The sequence below is a fragment of the Lissotriton vulgaris genome, chromosome 9 (genome assembly GCF_964263255.1).
Source record: "Lissotriton vulgaris chromosome 9, aLisVul1.2, whole genome shotgun sequence".
Taxonomy (NCBI): domain Eukaryota; kingdom Metazoa; phylum Chordata; class Amphibia; order Caudata; family Salamandridae; genus Lissotriton; species Lissotriton vulgaris.
In genome coordinates, this window is record NC_141697.1 from 19,157,335 (window position 1) to 19,177,189 (window position 19,855).

Genomic DNA, 19,855 nt, shown 5'->3' on the forward strand with positions numbered 1-19,855 from the left:
CTAGCAAAACATAAATCAAAAAAAGTCTGTGGCTAAGTTACTGGACTGTAATCACTATGCAATGGTCAGTAGCTAAGGTAAAACACTGCAAATGTAAATTCGCGATCCTCACCGCTGCGTCCAATGTAGGAAGGGGGGAGTCTCTAGTTGGCGCAGTGCAGCACTAGCGACAAGCAGGGACTCTCTCTCCCTCGTCAGGGCTGAGGGCTACCTTCAAGACAACCTCTGCTTACCCTCTAGGTAGTGTGGCTTAAGCAGTCTCAGGCTAATCTCTGGGGCACATAGGGTTAAACATTTGCAATATTACACCATCACAACCAACCCACCACACAATGACACCAAACTGTATTTGTAAAAATATATATTCTTTATATAAATTTCAAGCAGGCTTGTAAATACAGTTGTCAAACTTTCAATAGCGGTTCCAGTTTACTTAGTTTCAAGTTGCCACAGTTCTTTCTTAGCAATAAGCAATCTTTTGGGCCTTCTGCCCAGGTTCAGCAAGGTTCAGTGTCTTGTAGCGCCTCAATGCGCGTTCCGCTGTCTCTGCTCGCTTCAGAGAGGAGATCGGGCCCGGCCGGCCAAAGCTCACGCTTCCCGCGTGGGCCTCGAGGACCAGGAGCCGTGCGAGCCTCGGTTTCAGAGGCGGCTCGCGTTGGGAGCAGATAGCGCGGTGCGAGCTCGGGTTGTCGGACGCTCGCACCGTGAGGACAAGAGCACAGTACCTTTCAGATTCTTGTGGAGCAGGCGGCTTAAAGGGGAGCTGTCCCACGTTGCGTTGCTTTTCCGGGGTCGATGCGCGCTGCGGCTCTCAGCCGGGCAGGTCACGGGTCACCCGGGGCGGCGGTGCTTGGCGGCGGCAGCGTCCTTCCTTTGGCGTTCGCTCCGTCCCTGGAGGTGGCGGCTGTGTGGTGGCGGCAAGTGGCAGTACGGTCCCCAAGTGCGGGACGTACCCAGCCAAAGTGCCGGTTGCAGCTGTGCGCTCACAGCTGAGCTGTCGGGCAGGATGCCGACCAGAGGGGGGTTATCACAGGGCGGCTGTCCGTCTTTGCAGGTGGATTGACGGCGCGAGGCACAGTCAATTCGGGCGCTTGGACCGGACGGGTCCTCCTTCACGTTGCTCTCGGGGCTCCCGGTGCAGAGGCAATCACGGTGCTCGGGCCAGCGGCGGCTGGGCCTCACGTTGCTCTTGCGGTTGCTTTGGGCCCCGGTCACGGTGCTTGGGGGGATATCGGTACCCTGGATTACGGGGAGTGTGGCAGGGATGCCCAGCGCTCCCAGACTCCTCAGTCAGCGCTGCAGCGATAAGCAGCACACACAGTAGCTTTCTTCAGGGTGTAGCGCCCACTGGTCCTGGGGCGCTGGTCAGGGGGCAAGTTCAGCAGCAAGCCCTTGGAGATCTTTCAGCAGAGTTTGGCACAAAGTTCAATAAAAGCAAAAGTCTCTTGGTAGTCTTTTCTTTCCTCTCCTTCTGCAGCAAGGCACCAGACACAGGCCAGAGACAGCACTCCTCCTTGTCCTTCCAGGTCCTTCTCTTCGGGCAGAGTTTCTTCTGTAGCACAAACAGGATCTAATTTACAAGGAGCAGGGCTCCTACTTTTATACCCAGTTTCTTTTGTTCTTACAGGCCAGGGGGGCCTTTGCATAACTGTTCTCAGTCCCTGAGCACTTGTGGTGGGTACTTCTGCTTCTGCATTCAGTGTGAGGGCAGGCACATCCGCCGCTCCCCAGGGGGGCGGAGCCGGCATTGTGAAGACAGGGGCAGCTTGAGCACTTTGTTGACAAGCTTCGGTCCTTCCTGGTCCAGGTGCAGGCTGAGTCATCAGTCGCTCCCCAGGAGGGTGGAGCCAGCATTGTGGAGGCAGAGCACAGCCTGATGCATCGTTCAGGGGAAACTCCCACCTCCCACTAAGGTGTCATCCTGCTATTCACCACCTGTGGACACCCAGCCCTGTCACTCACACAACTCAGACAGTCAGATACACACAAGAGCAGAGGCGGGCTGAAATGGTTCGGCAAGCAAATGCTAACTTTCTAAAAGGAGCATTTGCGAACCCAGGATATTAAAATAAACTTTACTAAAAGAAGTATTTTATTATTCTGAGTTCAGGCATACTAAACATGACTCTCTACCATGTTCCCTGAGCTTGCTGGGATTATAGAGTGTAATAATTCCAGCAGCCCATTCTGGCCTAAGGGGAACGGGTAGCCTTGCAATAGTGAAAAATGAATTGGGTTGTAATTCACTACTAGGACATGCCACACACATCAGGGCTTGTCCTACCTTACACTTACAATGCACCCTGCCCTCAGGCCTACCATAGGGGTGACTGATATGAAGTTAAGGGAAGGTTTAGAGGCTGGCAAGTGGGTGCACTTGCCCAGCCAGCATGACAGTACCAGACTGCACGCAGGTTCTGCAATGGCAGACCCTAGACACATTTTAAGGCTGCTTCTGTGGGTGGCGCAACCAGCGCTGCAGGCCCACTAGCAGTATTGGCATTTACAAGCCCTGGCACTCCTGGTGCACTCTACTGGGGACTGACAGTAAATCCAATGCACCAATCATGGACATCAATCACATGTACACTTTACATAGGGAGAGCATATGCACTTTAGCACTGGTCAGCAGTGGTAAAGTGCCCAGAGTCATTAAACCAAACAAAATAGGTCAGAGAGAGTATTGGAGGAAGGCAAAAAGTTTAGGGATGACCCTGCCAAGAGGTCCAGGTCCAACAGAGACACTATACAGGGGCTCACAAAGTTGACCCAATACCCAATCTAGTATGTACCTAAAGCACATGGTATCAATTTAGAGAGAGAACAGCTGGGCTGTGGGTCTGATTAGCAGGGCCACAGCCAATCTAAAGTCGAAAACCAGAGAATCACAGCAAAAAGTGGGTGTGACCATAGGAAGCAGACCCTACTCTCCTACAGTCTGTCTGTACCTGGGACACCTCTGGCACAGCTCCGGTGCCTCACAGGTGACACAGGTCTGTACCTGGGAAATCTCTGACACAGCTCCTGTGCCTCACAGGTGACAGAGGTCTGTATCTGGAACACCACTGACACAGATCCTGTACCTCACAGGTGGCACAGGTCTGTCCCTGGGACACATCTGACACAGCTCCTGGGCCTCACAGGTAACAGAGGTCTGTACCTGGGACACCTCTGACACAGCCCCTGTGCCTCACACTTGACACAGGTCTGTATCTGGGACACCTCTGACACGGCACCTGTGCCTTACAGGGGACAGAGTATGTACTAGATTCACCTGTCATACACAGCCCTGACCTGTGCCACATAGGTGACATGGGTCTGTACTTGAGACACTTTTGACACAGCTCCGCTACCACACAGGTATGTACCTGGCAGGCCTCTGACAGAGCTCCTGTGCGTCACAGGTGGCACAGGTCTGTTTCCGAGACACCTCTGACACAGCCCCTGTGCCTCACAGGTGACACAGGCCTGTATCTGAGACACTGCTGACGCAGCTTGTGTGCCTCACAGGTGGCACAGGTCTGTTTCCGAGACACCTCTGACACAGCTCCTGTGCCTCACAGGTGACACAGGTCTGTACCTGGCACACCTCTGACACAGCTCCTGTGCCTCACATGGAGTTCTGGACTTTTTGGTTCCGTCCAGAGGTGTCAGGGTACAACACCCAAAGACCCCGGAGTCCCACCTGCCTTGGTGCACAAATGAACAGAAACACGGGCTTCTCGATGGTGGCGTCAAAGACCAAAGGTTTATTACTGCAGGGACACAGAAGTCACAGAATCTACACACGGGCAGAATCTAGGAGACTGTTCGATTTGTACAAAGTGGGTTGCTCCTTATATACTAAAAATTGTGCTCTAGGCAAATATTTCACATGTCGGTACATTCCCAAACCTTTTGTGTCTCTAAACAATAAATATTTGGCGTTACACAGGAACTGTCGATAATATCTGATACCAAACATCACGAAGAGGGGTTCCCACCAGTCCATCACAATCCCTTGTCAATATTGCATTCAAGACCCGGACCGCCTCATCGTAAAGTTCGTTACCTCCCCCTAATAAAGGCCCAGAAGGAAAGGAGCAGAGCCAGGTGCAGAAGATAGAAAAGCGGGATAAGAGATGTTTGTGGGTTGTAAATGGGCAAGGCTACCGGCTTCGGCCGCCTAATCATGATCAGGTACAATGGACAGGAAAACCAGTTCAGGTGGGCTGGCCTCGGGCAGAGGAGGCAGCCTTTGTCGAGTCATGCAGCTTCAGCGTGATCTGGTTTAAGGTGCACGTGTCATGTAAGAGGTGAATCTCCGGCTAAGGCTACGTGTCTTTAATCAAAGTGAAGTGAATGAAATGATCAGAGGCTATTGCATATGTGAGGGCAAGGAACCACAAAATGGCGGCCACGATCTAAGATGGATGCCGTGGGTATATCAGAAATATGTCAATGGAAGGAGTGCTCTTGCTCGTAGCGTAGCGAAAACACTAGGATATACTAAATGGATCATTTGCGGTTCGCTGATACTAATTTAATGTATTTCCGACAAACTTGAAAACACGGGTTCAAGTCGTCACGGAACCGTCACGGAACCTCAGACCCTCCTTTTGCCCTTACATAGGCAATTACTCAATCTATGTCTGAATCTAGTTCTATGCTCATCAGGTCAGTGACATGCTGTTGTATCATCATCCTTTCTCGTGTCTTTTCTCCAAATGCAGGTGGTTTTCTGAGACAAGTTGCAGCGCAAAGACTACACAGAGCAGGACCACACTGGATAATCAGACAACATGAGAATAGGAATACTAAGATGACACCAATGACCATTAGAACCTTCCATCCCCACGCTGAGATCAGAGTCCAAACCCACTCCATAAAGGACCAGTTTCCCTCACCTACATGTATGGAGTCCGAAATCTTGTGCAACTTAGAGATCGCCTCGTAAACTGTTGGAGCATTATTAGGAATAAAGACACAGCAGCTCGATTGGATCATTCTGCATACCCCACCTCGATCTGCAAGTATAACATCTAGAACCATACGGTTCTGCAATGTCATGAGCCTATCCGCCTGAAGCTCAGCTGTCAGATTGCTAAGGGCACCAGCAGTTTCGGTAATAGTAGATTCAACTACCCGTGTTAGCTGACGTATGTTTCTACTATTGGCCATAGGCCCCCAGAACGGAAGGAAGCCTTTGAAGAAGTCTCCAGCTTCCTGACCAGCGGTATCTTCCTTACTGAAAACACCTCTAGCTACTCTTATTCTGTGGTAATCCGGTGAAGCAGTGTATGTCGGAGGCAACAATCGAGCAATATAACATGAACCTGAAAAGTCAGTAGGCAACCATGTATAAGCTCTGTCTCGACAGATGAAGTAGGTACCCCTGGCAGTAAGGAAGGCAGGGGAAGAGTTAGCCGGAAACACATAAGTCTCTACGCACTCACTCCTCCCTAGCTGAGCTCTCGGATTTCTCCCATTACCTTGCAAACAGACCTGACCTCGGTGAGGTACGACCCAGATTGGAGTTGAGCTTTTACGCTTGCTTTCTCCTAAACTAAGGCGATACTCTGAAGTATTCCAACTTAAATATACTCTCAATTCGTCTCTAGGGTAAGATGGAGTATTATTGACGTCCTTGACCATGTCAATAATTCCCTGGACTAAGGCTTTGTTGGCAGAGTTATATTTAGTGGAGCGTGGTGGGCGTGGAGGATAGGTCTCAAGAGCATAAGCAAAGATGGTTTGAAGGGCCTGAAATGATCCATTGTAGCTGAAAGGCAAAACCAGATAGGGAATACCTTTATCCATAGTGTGAGGTATCAAGCCACACACCCAACAGTCTGTCGTGTTAACTACCAGTTGGTGTTGGTGCAAGAGCTGTACAAAAGTATTATTAATGAATTCTGAGCGTCGAGCTTGCTCATGTTCCGGAAACAAGTGAAAAGAGTGTATAGAAGAAACAGTAGAAATAGCAGGATCAAGGGGAGGTACTGTAGATACTGGCACAAAAATCAAATTTATGCTAAAGACAATTCCACCCACCAGTGTTGCTAAAACAATCAAAAATGTAATGGCACATTGCATCAAGAAACATTTGCTATGAAGAATTCTATTTAGTCTGTTTCTGCGAACGTAAATCACATTTTCTCGTTGCAGCGCAGGAAGTTCCATCTTCTACAATCCGCTCGCGACCACTGATGATGTGTACGTAGATGAAAATGCCTCTGTCAGCCCTGGGAGTTCCCAGTACTAACAGAAAGATCGACCTTGTGTCAGACCCCTGCAAATTCAAACTAGGCACACAGCCACGACCCTACGGCTACCCAGACGGCAAGGCAATTTTAAAAACAATAAACAATAGCAAAACTTCCTGGCTGAAGGCAAAAGTTCAAAATATATATAAATATATCAAAATCACAGTATGCAGTTGCCTGCTTTATTAGTCCTTTTTATGGCTTCTAAGGTTGTATCTTTTCTTCGCTGGTACTGTTTGATCGGAAAATAGTGTATCACTAGCAGCTGTTGCAGAGTTTACGTTCGCAGATGGCAAAGTTTCTTCTGATGCTGGAGACAAATGTTCAATGTTCAAAGTAGTCTTTTCAAGAGGAGAGTCACGTTTCAAAGTGTCAGAAATCAAATCGGCATCGCTGAAAGGGACAAATTTTGGAGTTATTTCAGCTTCGGAGGCACCAATTCCCTTCTTCACCCAGTCGTCGTAAGGCAGCGGCAGTGGAACACGCTTTACGTGAGAAGCGTGGATCCAGTGCTTGCGACCAGCAACACGTACAGCTGTCCTTGTCGCCAGCAGGACCTGGAAGGGGCCGATGTAGCGAGGCTGAAGATTCTTTGTCCTCGCAAAATTTCTGACCACCACGTGGTCGCCGGGTTTCAGCTGATGCCCTGGACTCTCCGGAGGTTTTGGCAAAGCATCAAAGACCTGTTGATGAATAAGACTTAATTTAGCAGTCAAGTCGTAAAGGTAGTCTATCAACATAGGATATTCAATGGAGCAGAATTGTTTAGGCCTTGGCACACCCCAGACATTTGCCGGGCGGCCAAATACAATCTCATATGGAGAAAGCCCTATTCTAGAATGCACTGTTGCTCTCGTTGATAACAAGGCCAAAGGAAGTGCGTCTGGCCAAGCCAAACCTGTGGATGCTTGAATTTTGGCTATTTTAAGCTTGAGGGTGCCATTGTAACCCTCGACTAAACCAGCAGACTGGGGATGGTTCGCACTATGAAATTTTTGTTTCAATCCTAGACCAGCACACACACTCTGCATAACTTTCCCTATAAACTCACTTCCGTTATCTGACCATACAATCCGTGGCATTCCATACCTAGGGAAAAATTCTTTGAGAAGAATTTTGGCAGTTGATAAAGCAGTGTTGTCCTTTAGTGGGTATGCTTCTATCCACCTGGAAAAAGCACAAACTACCACCAGGACGTATTTTAAATTGTTGCAGCGTTCCATGTGAATGAAGTCTAACTGTATTACTTCAAAGGGACAGGAAGGAGGAGCAAAATGACCAGCTGGAGTTGGAGTTCCCTTGCCAGGATTATGCATCAAGCACACCATACAATTTTTCACCACTCTCTCTGCACACTTACTGATTCCCTCATTCTTCCAAACCGGAGCTAACATCTTACATATCCCTTTAGAACTTATATGCGCCACTCCATGCGCCATCGTCACTACTGCAAGCACATACGCATCAGGCAACATCCAACGCTGCTGTTCTGTCAAATCGATCCAACATCCATTCGAGTCCAATTTGCCCGTACTTTCTCTCCATACGCGTTTCTCTTCCTCAGTCGCTTCTTTCTGAATCTCTTTCACACTTTCCATTGTGTCCTCACACATTCCAGACTCAGCAATCCATCTTGCAGACGTAGCAACATACATTCTACTCATCATGTCTCTAGCTGTCTGTTTAGCGGTTTCATCAGCAAAGGCATTTCCCCGACCAACATCATCCGTGATTGCTTTATGAGCACTGCACTTCACAATCGCAACTTCAGTCGGTAAGGTTAGAGATTCTAACAAGTCGTTAACTAGCTGACCATGTTGAATCTTAGTCCCATGGGACGTAATGAAACCCCCTTTCTCTCCACAACCGGCCAAAACTATGGGCCACGCCAAATGCGTACTGACTATCTGTAAACACATTCACTCTCTTTCCCTCAGCTAAAACACACGCTCTCGTAAGAGCTATTAACTCTGCAGCTTGGGCAGAATTCTGACTCACTCTTGCAGTCTCCACAATCGTCTTCAAAGTCGTTACCGCGTAGGCAGCAGTCACATCACCATTCTCCAATTTAAAACATGACCCGTCCACATACAGCGTACCATCTGGGTCGGATAGAGGAGTATCTCTCAAGTCGATACGACCTTTTGTCTCTTCCTCCGTTTTGAAATAACAGTCATGTGGCTCAGAATCACTCGACTCTTGATCAGTCGGCAACAATGTTGCTGGGTTCAATACATTGCATCTTTTGATCTGAATATGACTCGCTAATAACGTCAGCTCGTAACCAGATAATCTCGCACTAGTAAGGTGTTGTGTCTTCGTTCGGTTCATGAGTGTGTCCACTGCATGAGGAACCATGACCACTAGCATATTGTTCATCACCAAACCAGCAGATTGTCGAATGGAAGCTGCAGCTGCCGCTGTAGCCCTCAAACAACTAGGCAATGCTCTAGCTACCGGATCTAATGTTGATGAGAAATACGCACAAGGGCGTTGTTTGTCACCAAACTTCTGTGTCAGAACACTCAACGCGCAACCTTCTCTTTCGTGAACGTAGAGCGTGAATGGCTTACTGTAATCAGGTGTGCCCAATACAGGAGCTGAACACAAGGCTTTTCGTAATTCAGCAAAACTCTTTTGACATTCATCAGACCATGGCACCGGACTCGGAACATTTTTCCCAGTCAAAGCTACCAATGGTTTTGCTAAAAGTGAAAAATTTGGGATCCATTGCCTACAGTAAGAGGTAATACCTAGAAAGGCACGTACTTCCCTCTGTGTGCGTGGAACACTCATCTGCGTAATTGCTTTTATTCTTTCTGGGGTCAACTTCCTTCCCTCCTTTGACAAGAGATGACCTAAGTAGGTTACTTCTTGGCAGCAATATTGCATTTTGGAAGGTGACACCTTATGATTCAAATTAGACAAATGATGCAATAGTGAAATTGTAGCTGTCTTGCAAGTTTCCTTGTCATCGGCAGCCACCAAAAGATCATCTACGTACTGTACTAGGGCAGAACCTGGAGGAAGGAAAAAAGAATCTAACTGGCTTTTTAAAGCTTGACTGTAAATAGATGGACTTTCACAGTAGCCTTGTGGAGCGCGTTTAAATCTGAAACTGCGACCTCCTAAACAGAAGCCAAAAATATCTCTGCTTTCCTCGGCTATCGGAATGCTGAAAAAGGCATTCTTCAAGTCGATGACTGAGAACCAATTGGCTGTAGCGGGAATCAATGTTAGCAAGGCAGTAATGTCTGGCACTACAGGAAACTGCGGAATTACAATCTTATTAACTTCTCTAAGGTCTATGACAAACCTATAGACTGGAGGCTTTGTAGGATCTGTTCGTTTCAAGATCGGCAATACAGGACTATTACAAACATTTCCTCGCGTTTCTTCAACCACACCTTTTTTAATCAAATCTTGCACAATCAATAAGAGTGCACGCTCACCTTCATTCGATATTTTATATTGAGGAATTCTTGGAAATTTCACATTCGCTTTCAAAGTTACTACATACGGTGGAATCTCTAGTAGACCTACATCATTGGGACCAGTCGCCCAAAGAGAATCAGGGAGTGAACGTAGCTCCGGCGGGAGTTTGTCCATTGACAAGTACATCGGAGAGGTGAGTCTTTTACCCAAAGTAAGCTGTACTCCTTCCGGAGAACAGTACAATGTCGCATATAGTCGTTTTAACAAATCTAAACCAAGCAGATTTTCATTACAACCTGTCGTCAAAATTAAGGGTGCTTTCAATTGACACGGTCCAACAGAAATAGACAAAGGACCAGATATCGGGTTGTACACAGGGGCGCCTGAAAAACCTACGGAAACATTTGTTGAGCCAGACAAAGGTGCGCCAGGGAGTTTCGCATGCATGATAGAACTTTTTGCGGCACCAGTATCCAACAGAAACGGTTCGACTACACCTGATGTTGCTACTGCGACATAAGGCCCACTCTGATCCACTGGAACTGATACTACTCCCTCTCTCTGTCCATGGCTGTCCTAGTACCCATTTTGTTGAAATCCCTCTTCAACTTCACAATAATCCTCAACAAGATATTGCTGAGATCTATTCTGTTGAGCTGACTGTACATTTTGTTGATCAAAGTGATTAGAAGGACGATCATTAGTTTGTGGAGGCATAGCACCTCGTCCTCGACCTCTAGAATTCTGTGCATAACCACCACGACCTCTCTGAGCTGCTGCCGCATTATTTTGCGCTAAAATCTGACAATCATTTTTATAGTGACCCTCTTTCTTACAGTACGCACACTGATTCCACTGGTATTGAGGCCTGGTCGAATTATAATCTGTCTTTTGATACGAATTCTGTTGCATATTAGTCTGATTCGTGCGAGGCGGATACGCCTGCTGTAAAAGAACTTTAGTCTTTAAATCTTTCGTTTTCTTCTCTGATTTCTCCTTTTCCTCTTTATCCCTATTTTCATAGTACTGTGCAGTCGCAAGTATTTGCGCTGTCGTAGATACAGCCCACGCACTTTCTGAGTCTTTCAATTTATTGCATAATTCGGGTAACAAATTATGCACAAATTTATCGACAAACAATCTCTGTCCTCCTTCAGTGCTCATATCCTGACCACTATGGTCTACAAAAGTCTCTTCGAACCTCGTGAAGAAGTCGGAGACACTTTCGTCTTTCTTCTGCTTGCATGCGGATAATTTATCCCAATTAACACGCAATGCTGGCATCAGAGTCTTCATTAAATCTATTATTCTGCCTGGCAGATTAGCAATTAGGGGTTCGGGTTTCGCACCACCTGTTTGTTGAGCATCTGCTGCAGTGATAGCTGCCCAATCACCACCTAAAGCAGCCTGATGATCCTCTCTACGAATTTTAGCCCACACTGGTTGCGGAACTACATTACCAAACAACATATCAATGTCGGCTAAGTTCATTATACAAGCCTCAACTGTCTGTGTTAATTCCTTGTAATATCCGGCTGGATTCTTACGTGGATCTGGCAAGGCCTGTTTCACTGCTAACACTTCTGCTCGCTTCCACGGAATATGTATCCATACTCTTTGGAACTGTGCTGGAGCAGCTGCAATACCTGCATTATCATCACGTTGTACTGCTTCGCGCCAGATTGGAGGAACTTCCCTCATAGGATATTGGCGACTTAGCTTCATTCTACCTTTCTCTAAATCTCTCGGGGAACGAAGAGATGGATCAATCCTAAAACTCAAAATGAGTTCCATCGCTTCCTTTATATTATCGCCCACTATCATTCCAGCAGCAAACTCTTTTTGAATTTTAATTAAATCTTCCAAATCTGATTCGACATCGTCTTCTTCTATTTCCTCACGCAACAACGAGCACATCTCGTCGAAGACGTATCGCTGCGTTGGCTCTCCCCATTGCATAAATGTCTCTAACACATCTTTCGTACTATATCTTCTAACTTTTGTAATCCATCTGAGAGCTGTGGAGTCTAAAACTCCCCGTTCCTCAGTACTTGGAAGCTGACTCCGTCTCTGAACAGAGTCAGGAGTAGGAGTCTTAATCAAGGTTTTATATATAGGCGACAGCATATTAGTAACAGAATCAGTAATTCTTCGACGAACAGAAAGTGGAGTTAGTACACTCGCAGACATAGAGAACGCAGTAGAGGTAGGAATAGATGACGAAACAGTAGGAGTATCGAGGAAAATAGTTTCTGGAGCAGTAGGTACAGAGGTAGGTATAGGAGCGGGCAGTGCGGGAAGAGGAGGAGCTGTAGGAACATTTACATTCACCACAGGAAGTAAAGGAACTTGATTCTGAGGAACAAGAACACCAGGTTGTCCAGCAACCGGCAATTGAACATTCGGGACGAGCGGAGCCGTAGCACCTTGTGCATACGGTGGAGGCGACCGTAACAGATAAGATAGCAGAGGATCGTTTTCGGAATCCTCCAGTATCTTAGCCATTTTCGATGGCAAGGCAGGATAGCACTTGTCAATCGCTAAGTTACGCTCTCTAATGGCTACATCTATGACCTTCTCACACTCGTTAGCCTGCAACTGTTTAGTCGCTTGCTCTAGAGTTAACTCTTCTAGTTCTTTTTGCTCTTTCTTCAACCTTTTCATTTCTCTCTGTTTGGATTCTTTCCGCCAATAACGAAAAGAGTCAAACATTGCCGGCCGGGCTTTCTTCCTAAACAATTTCGCTTCTAAATTGTCGAGAATCTCTTGTTCAAAACTACCATGCAGTGGCCAACTAAGGACACCATCCTTCTTACAATAACGGACCCATATCTCATTATAAGTTATAGGACCCACACCATACTTACAATATAGGTCATATAGGGGAGTCCCAATCGGAGGAACCAGACAGGAATCCTCTAATTGTGAGTCACTGTTGCAACTAAAACAAGACAACATTTTCCGACTTACCATTCTCAGTCTGGAACACAAAACAAACAAACACGGAACAAATTGTGCACTTGAACCAAGAACTTAGGCCTACCAAAAACGAACTGATGTATCGATACCCAAAACTGAACCAAATAGATTATCGTAACCAGAACAACTAGTGATAATCTTACGAAACCAAACCAAACCAAGAACCGATCAAGGATTTTTAACAATCCTCACAAAAGTAACCAGCTAGCTATCACTAAATACTTAACTGAGTCACTGAAGACGTCACCAAGGAGAAACCCGTCACGTTTCGCCGTACTAAGGACTGCACCACTTCGGGTCCAAGACAGGGCGACGGTCAAGGCAACGGCCCACTGCAGCCGTCCTGAACGGGAACCCTCGTGGAAGAGAACTTCAGGGCCACTTTTGCGATATGCCGGGATCGATGAAGTGGGGCGCCTCCCTCAGGAATCTTCACACGAAGCTTCTCGAACTCTTCAGGCTTTTGGACCGGTACCGAATGACGTCGCCCCACGTTGGGCGCCAATTGGAGTTCTGGACTTTTTGGTTCCGTCCAGAGGTGTCAGGGTACAACACCCAAAGACCCCGGAGTCCCACCTGCCTTGGTGCACAAATGAACAGAAACACGGGCTTCTCGATGGTGGCGTCAAAGACCAAAGGTTTATTACTGCAGGGACACAGAAGTCACAGAATCTACACACGGGCAGAATCTAGGAGACTGTTCGATTTGTACAAAGTGGGTTGCTCCTTATATACTAAAAATTGTGCTCTAGGCAAATATTTCACATGTCGGTACATTCCCAAACCTTTTGTGTCTCTAAACAATAAATATTTGGCGTTACACAGGAACTGTCGATAATATCTGATACCAAACATCACGAAGAGGGGTTCCCACCAGTCCATCACAATCCCTTGTCAATATTGCATTCAAGACCCGGACCGCCTCATCGTAAAGTTCGTTACCTCCCCCTAATAAAGGCCCAGAAGGAAAGGAGCAGAGCCAGGTGCAGAAGATAGAAAAGCGGGATAAGAGATGTTTGTGGGTTGTAAATGGGCAAGGCTACCGGCTTCGGCCGCCTAATCATGATCAGGTACAATGGACAGGAAAACCAGTTCAGGTGGGCTGGCCTCGGGCAGAGGAGGCAGCCTTTGTCGAGTCATGCAGCTTCAGCGTGATCTGGTTTAAGGTGCACGTGTCATGTAAGAGGTGAATCTCCGGCTAAGGCTACGTGTCTTTAATCAAAGTGAAGTGAATGAAATGATCAGAGGCTATTGCATATGTGAGGGCAAGGAACCACAAAATGGCGGCCACGATCTAAGATGGATGCCGTGGGTATATCAGAAATATGTCAATGGAAGGAGTGCTCTTGCTCGTAGCGTAGCGAAAACACTAGGATATACTAAATGGATCATTTGCGGTTCGCTGATACTAATTTAATGTATTTCCGACAAACTTGAAAACACGGGTTCAAGTCGTCACGGAACCGTCACGGAACCTCACACAGGTTACACAGGCCTGTACCTGGGACAACTCTGACTCGGCACGTGTGCCTCACAGGTGACATAGGTCTGTACCAGCGACACCTCTGACTCGGCACGTGTGCCTCACAGGTGACATAGGTCTGTAACAGCAACACCTCTGACACGGCCCCTGGCATAGGCCTATACCTCAGACTCAGATGCAGAATGATGTCACTCGCAATGCCCTAAGCACTGTCCGCCCGTGCACCCCAAGCTTCTCATGGTGTCTGTCCACACACGTTGTGTGTTAACAATGAGAGAGTAAGGGATTTATTCACGGTATGTGAAGGGAGTATACTCCAAGTCCCCTGGGCTAGGTATCTGAGTAACAAAAAGAGGAGTATCACCAGAGAGAATCATAGATTCCGAATGGGATGTGTATTTGAGAAAGGGAAAAATTTTCCTTTTATAAAAAAACCCTCACTCACCAGCCTACTGGTGACCTGCTTCGTCATTGGGGTCCACCCTGATGACCGAGTGCCATCAGGGTGTGCTGCGACACCTGAACTACAGTGGAGCGGGTTATTGTGGAGTATAGGTGCAAAGAAAATGTTAAAAATTGTCCGGGTATAACTTGGAGGAAAAAACTGTATTGGCAATCTACTGGACAATGTTAAAAAATGGTGTTGAGATACTAGTAGGTGATTATGACCATGGGTATCTATGTGAGTGGTCTACATGTTTCAACCTATGTGTGGTAAATTCCAGGTTTTCATCAGGACTGAAGGGCAAGAAAATGGACGGTCTACACCCTCTAACGTGTATCCAATCCTAGATTCTTGGTACCAGAATTGCAAAAATCTGCAATCGGCAGATTACCTAAATTCCTCCCTGCTATTGCCGCTACTAATGGTAGCGGGGATAGCAGGGAGGAATTTAGGTAATCTGCCGTATTTACCTCAGCAAAACTATTATGTTTACTGCTGAGATAAGCCTTCCATCTGTCCCCACGATGTCATAAAGACACCGATTAGGAGTCTTTTTTCCCTCTTTTCTTTCGCCTAGTCAGGCTTGAGCACATGCCGATTGCAGATTTTTGCAATTCTGGTACCAAGAATCTAGGATTGGATACACGTTAGAGGGTGTAGACCGTCCATTTTCTTGCCCACCTATCACTCACAATAACCCGCTCCACTGTAGTTCAGGTGTCGCAGCACACCCTGATGGCACTCGGTCATCAGGGTGGACCCCAATGATGAAGCATGTCACCACCAGGCTCGTGAGTGAGGGTTTTTTTATAAAAGGAAAAATTTTCTCAAATACGCATCCCATTCAGAATCTATGATTCGGTCTGTCCACACACCCCAACCTTCTTAAACACCTGTCCGTACTCGGCTTTGGAGACTCGGTGGCGGGACGGCGTTTCTCTTTACAGCCGAATAAGCACTCAGAGATTTCGTTACTGGAAGAAACTGCAACCAGTATAATCCGTTGCGAATTTTAGGCGCCACCACACCAGAAACCCATTGCGGTTTGGAATTATCACCGCAGAAAAAAACATTTCACACATAGGAGATAGCCTTGAGAAAGTCGCGGGACGACCTCCCGATTGAAACGAAACACGTGTTGGCTGATGAGAAACTATTTGAGAAGAATTGTACATAATAAAGTGACCAACAAGGAAGAAGGAAGACCAATTTATTTGCGCAGAATTTACCTTTGAACTTGTGGAAACACGTCATATACCTATGTTTTTTTTGTTAACGATACGTGTGCTAAGGAGTGTTGGTTTTTCTGGAAGGCTTATGCCTGTCTTGAGGAGTGGAGTGGTTCTCCTCACCTTATAGCACTGTCCAATATTGGGTTCTTAGAAATAACTTGTGTAATAATTCTATGTGGCACCATTGACTTAAATCAAATATCACTATCTTGCCTTATCTGCACCCAAACTCTTCTCACTGTCTGTCCCCGCACTCAAGGTCCTCCCGCTGTCTGTCCATGCACCACAAGCTCCTCTCATTGTCTGTCCAATCACCCCAAACTCCTCTCACTGTCTGTCCATGCATCCCAAGCTCCTCACACTGTCCGTCCACGCACAACCCCGACTTACAATCTCACTTATTAAATATTGTATTGCCCCCACCTATACTCATGATAGACCTGCTAAACACATGTGTGGTCCTAAGATGTGATATCACTTCTTGTGAGGTCATGGTTTGTGATGTCAGTTCCTGTGAAGCCACGTGCGATGTCACGTGCTGTGCTGGCATGCACCATGATGTCACTTGCATGCTGCCTAACTTGGTTCATACCCCCACTTCTTTTTAGGTCTCGCCTAGCCATGCAGCGCATGCACTGCTTGCCTTGGCGAAATCTATTGTCGTCGACTTGGTTGCCGAAGAGGGACAGGAGATGTGCACTTGCCCAGACAGCCAATGTGCATGCTCATGCCGTCTCTTCTCTGGCGATGCAGCCGGACAGCAGATGTACACGCTCACGGTGTCTCGCACGCTACCACCACTCTTTCACTTTCGCGCGCTCAAACAATGCCCCCGCTGCACTTGTGATGGCTCAGTGGGCTAAATATTTGATAGTACCGGGAGTTAAGGGCTGCGGAAGGAGAAACACCGGCGAGCATCCGTCCAGGATGCAACTGATGTCTTCAGTTTCCTTCAGCAGCTTCAAGCCAACCCAACCGTTTGTCCCGAATCCTCAGAATACCGCACCATTGTAGATTGCATGTACGTTTGATGCGAATGTCTGACCGTCCTAATAGCTGTAATTTCTGACCAACTCAAGTGCGATGTAGTATAACCATTATACTCACGCCCACGTGCTGCGGAGACCTACCTGCTTCCTGGGTGCCCCGCTCATTCCAAGTCTTTACCCACCCCCACTCCGCGTTAAGTTTCCAAGACTATTTAAAACTAAAAGGCCACAATCAGCATCTTCTTGTCTTAAGCGTGACGTCACTTCCGTTGTGTGTAGCGGCGGTGCGCAGAGGCTGGAGGAAGTAACCCTTTAAACTCGGAGCACGGAGGGGTTGTGGAACTCTAGGTATGGCCCAAACCAATGTAGAACTGTGATGTCTCTCCCTTGCTGTGACAGGCTTGTGGCGATTCACAGGCTCATGAAACCCCGTGCAACTCGATATGCAGTATTATGATATCAAGACGAACGGATTGCCATAGGTGAGGAATGGTGATGCATGGGGTGGGTGCCAGAAGAAGAGAGCTGTCCATCCATTGCCAACAATAGTGAGGCGTGTGTGCACTGGGAGTGGCATGTGAGAAAGCTTATCAAACATGTACTTCAGGGTTGGGGGACTAGTGCGGCTCTTGAAAGGCAAGTTACTGAATATTTTTTAAGTATGACAGGGCAACTTTACACTCCTGTTAGCCAGAGTAAAGCTCTGTCTGTATGGCGACACTTTCCAAAGATATCTATAGTAAGGGGTGGGATTCAGTGTATCTGAATCTATGTAAGGTTTAATATTGCTTTGTTTAACCGTTCACTCCTGTCGTCGCTGTTGAAAAAATGGCTGCATGGGAATCCACAAATTGAGGATGGAGTTCGGGGACGAGAAGCAGTAAATGACAGCTTGTAGCCTTGGATCACATAAGTATTAATGTTATTGCCCCCCCCCCAACATTTAACATGGAAGAACGAGATTGAAATACTGTTCAAGTTTAGGTTACTGGCCATCGACAGGCAGTTGTTGAAAACGGCTTTAGGGGTTAATGCATCTGCTTTACAATACATCTACTTCTATCCTACCGGTCTAAGGAATATATGATACTTGTAAAATAGCTCACGTTGGATATATTTTCTGCAGGGAACTGTGTGTTTAATTAGGTCGCGGTTTTGAATTGCCATAAAATAACCCAACAGGGTTAATATGCCTGCTGCAAGAGTATTGTGTGTAACCTACAGTTCACAAATGTGTATAGTAATAACATACAGCAGAAGCAGAATCTCCCGTCCATATATATATATATATATAAGGTCATGTGATCAAGGGCGGGATCGCCCGAAATGAGTAGTGGCAGACCTGGCTATAAAGGAAAAATAAAAAATCTGCATTTACTTGGGTCCACGCTCGTCTTTTCTGTGGAAAACAGACGTGGTGTTCGAGTTGGGACAATATATATATATATATATTTTTTTTAATTAATCGAACTCCTATTCAGCTTGCTGATCACATGTTTGAGTGCTTGAAAACGGCTCAGTATGTCGTGATGCAGCGCCACACTACTACAGGAAATCTAGTTCTGACTTTCAATTCTGAGGTTTCAACTGGATCTTTCCATCTCTTCAGCTCAACAAACATGCCGTTGGTTTTGTTTTAAAAGTGTCTGTTGGGATAGTCTCCAGAAATCCGTTTTTTATTATTGATGTAAATATATGTACAGACCTTTAATGTTTTTACTCAGGGCTTTAGATGGAATGAAAAAAACAGTGTGTGTGTGGAGGGAAGGGTGAGTCTCTCCAGGAGGCATGGCTCTTATAATTAAGCCATTACAAGCATTGGGTGACCCAAACAAGTCTGTGGACCGGGGTAAAGTTCGATATAGAAAAATAGTGGTCTTCAAACCAATCAGTCTCAACAGTGAATCAATTGATATATTTTCTAATTTAGGAGCAAAAGTCAATTCACGCTCCTTGCGGACAACAATGCTCGAGCATAAAGTTTTATACTAAAATATATATATATATATAAAACAAAAGTCCTGATCCTCCAGATTCAAGGAGGAAGGTAGCAGGCACAGACCACAGCAGGATAAACCCCAAGGAAGTAAGAAGGCTACTTTTTAAGAATCCATTATAAGTTTATTCTTCCAAAATAAAACAGACAAGTGTCCACCTCAGACGCGTTTTGATTGCCTCCGCGATCTTGATCACCTGACGCGCTGGGGACCGGACCACCATTTTTAAACTACATGTAACCAATAGTGCATCAGCTTATACCAATGTGCAATGAATACGAAAAATATACATGTGCAAACACAGGAGCATTGAGTTAAATTCAATATTAACAACTTATTCAAACATTTAAATACGTTTTTTTGAATGTCAGAATAAATTAAAGGCAAGCCTAATTAGACATCAATTAATATCAAATGTCAATAGGTCTGTAACAGTCTGTCAACAGCAAACTAACAGTACTAGTGTCCCTTCTATGGCTATAATTAAAGGCAAGTGCCCGAATAACGCCAAACTTGTACTGCTAGATGATTTCTGCATCTTAGATGTGGTAAACTGTTATGCTAAACAATGGCTAGTAGCAGACCTATAACTTGAAGAATGCATTTAAAAAAAGGCCATCCTATAAAAAAATAATTAAATAATTGAAAAAACTTCTCCTAAAGTGTCAAACTGTGCAAAAAGCATACGTAAAACTAGCACATTAAAAAATGTTTAAAACACATAAAAAAGGTATAGAAAAGGATGTGCAGAGACTTAACTTTGTATGAAACAACACGAATTTATTTTCATTCATTACATTTTTTCATTAGACGTTTATTTTAAAATAAGGGTTGCCCCAAGGGGATCGTGCAAAAAAGAGAGACAGTGCTCGAAAGTAAGTGGGTGGGTAAGCATTCCCAGGGTGAACATGAAACAGAAAATAGAACAGTTCAATGTGGGTTTGATCAAGAGTATCAATCTTAGTGTCCTGACCCAATGATATTTTAGATGGTCTATTTACATACATTTTAAAATCACAGATCAGATTGTAATCATCTGTGGCACATAAT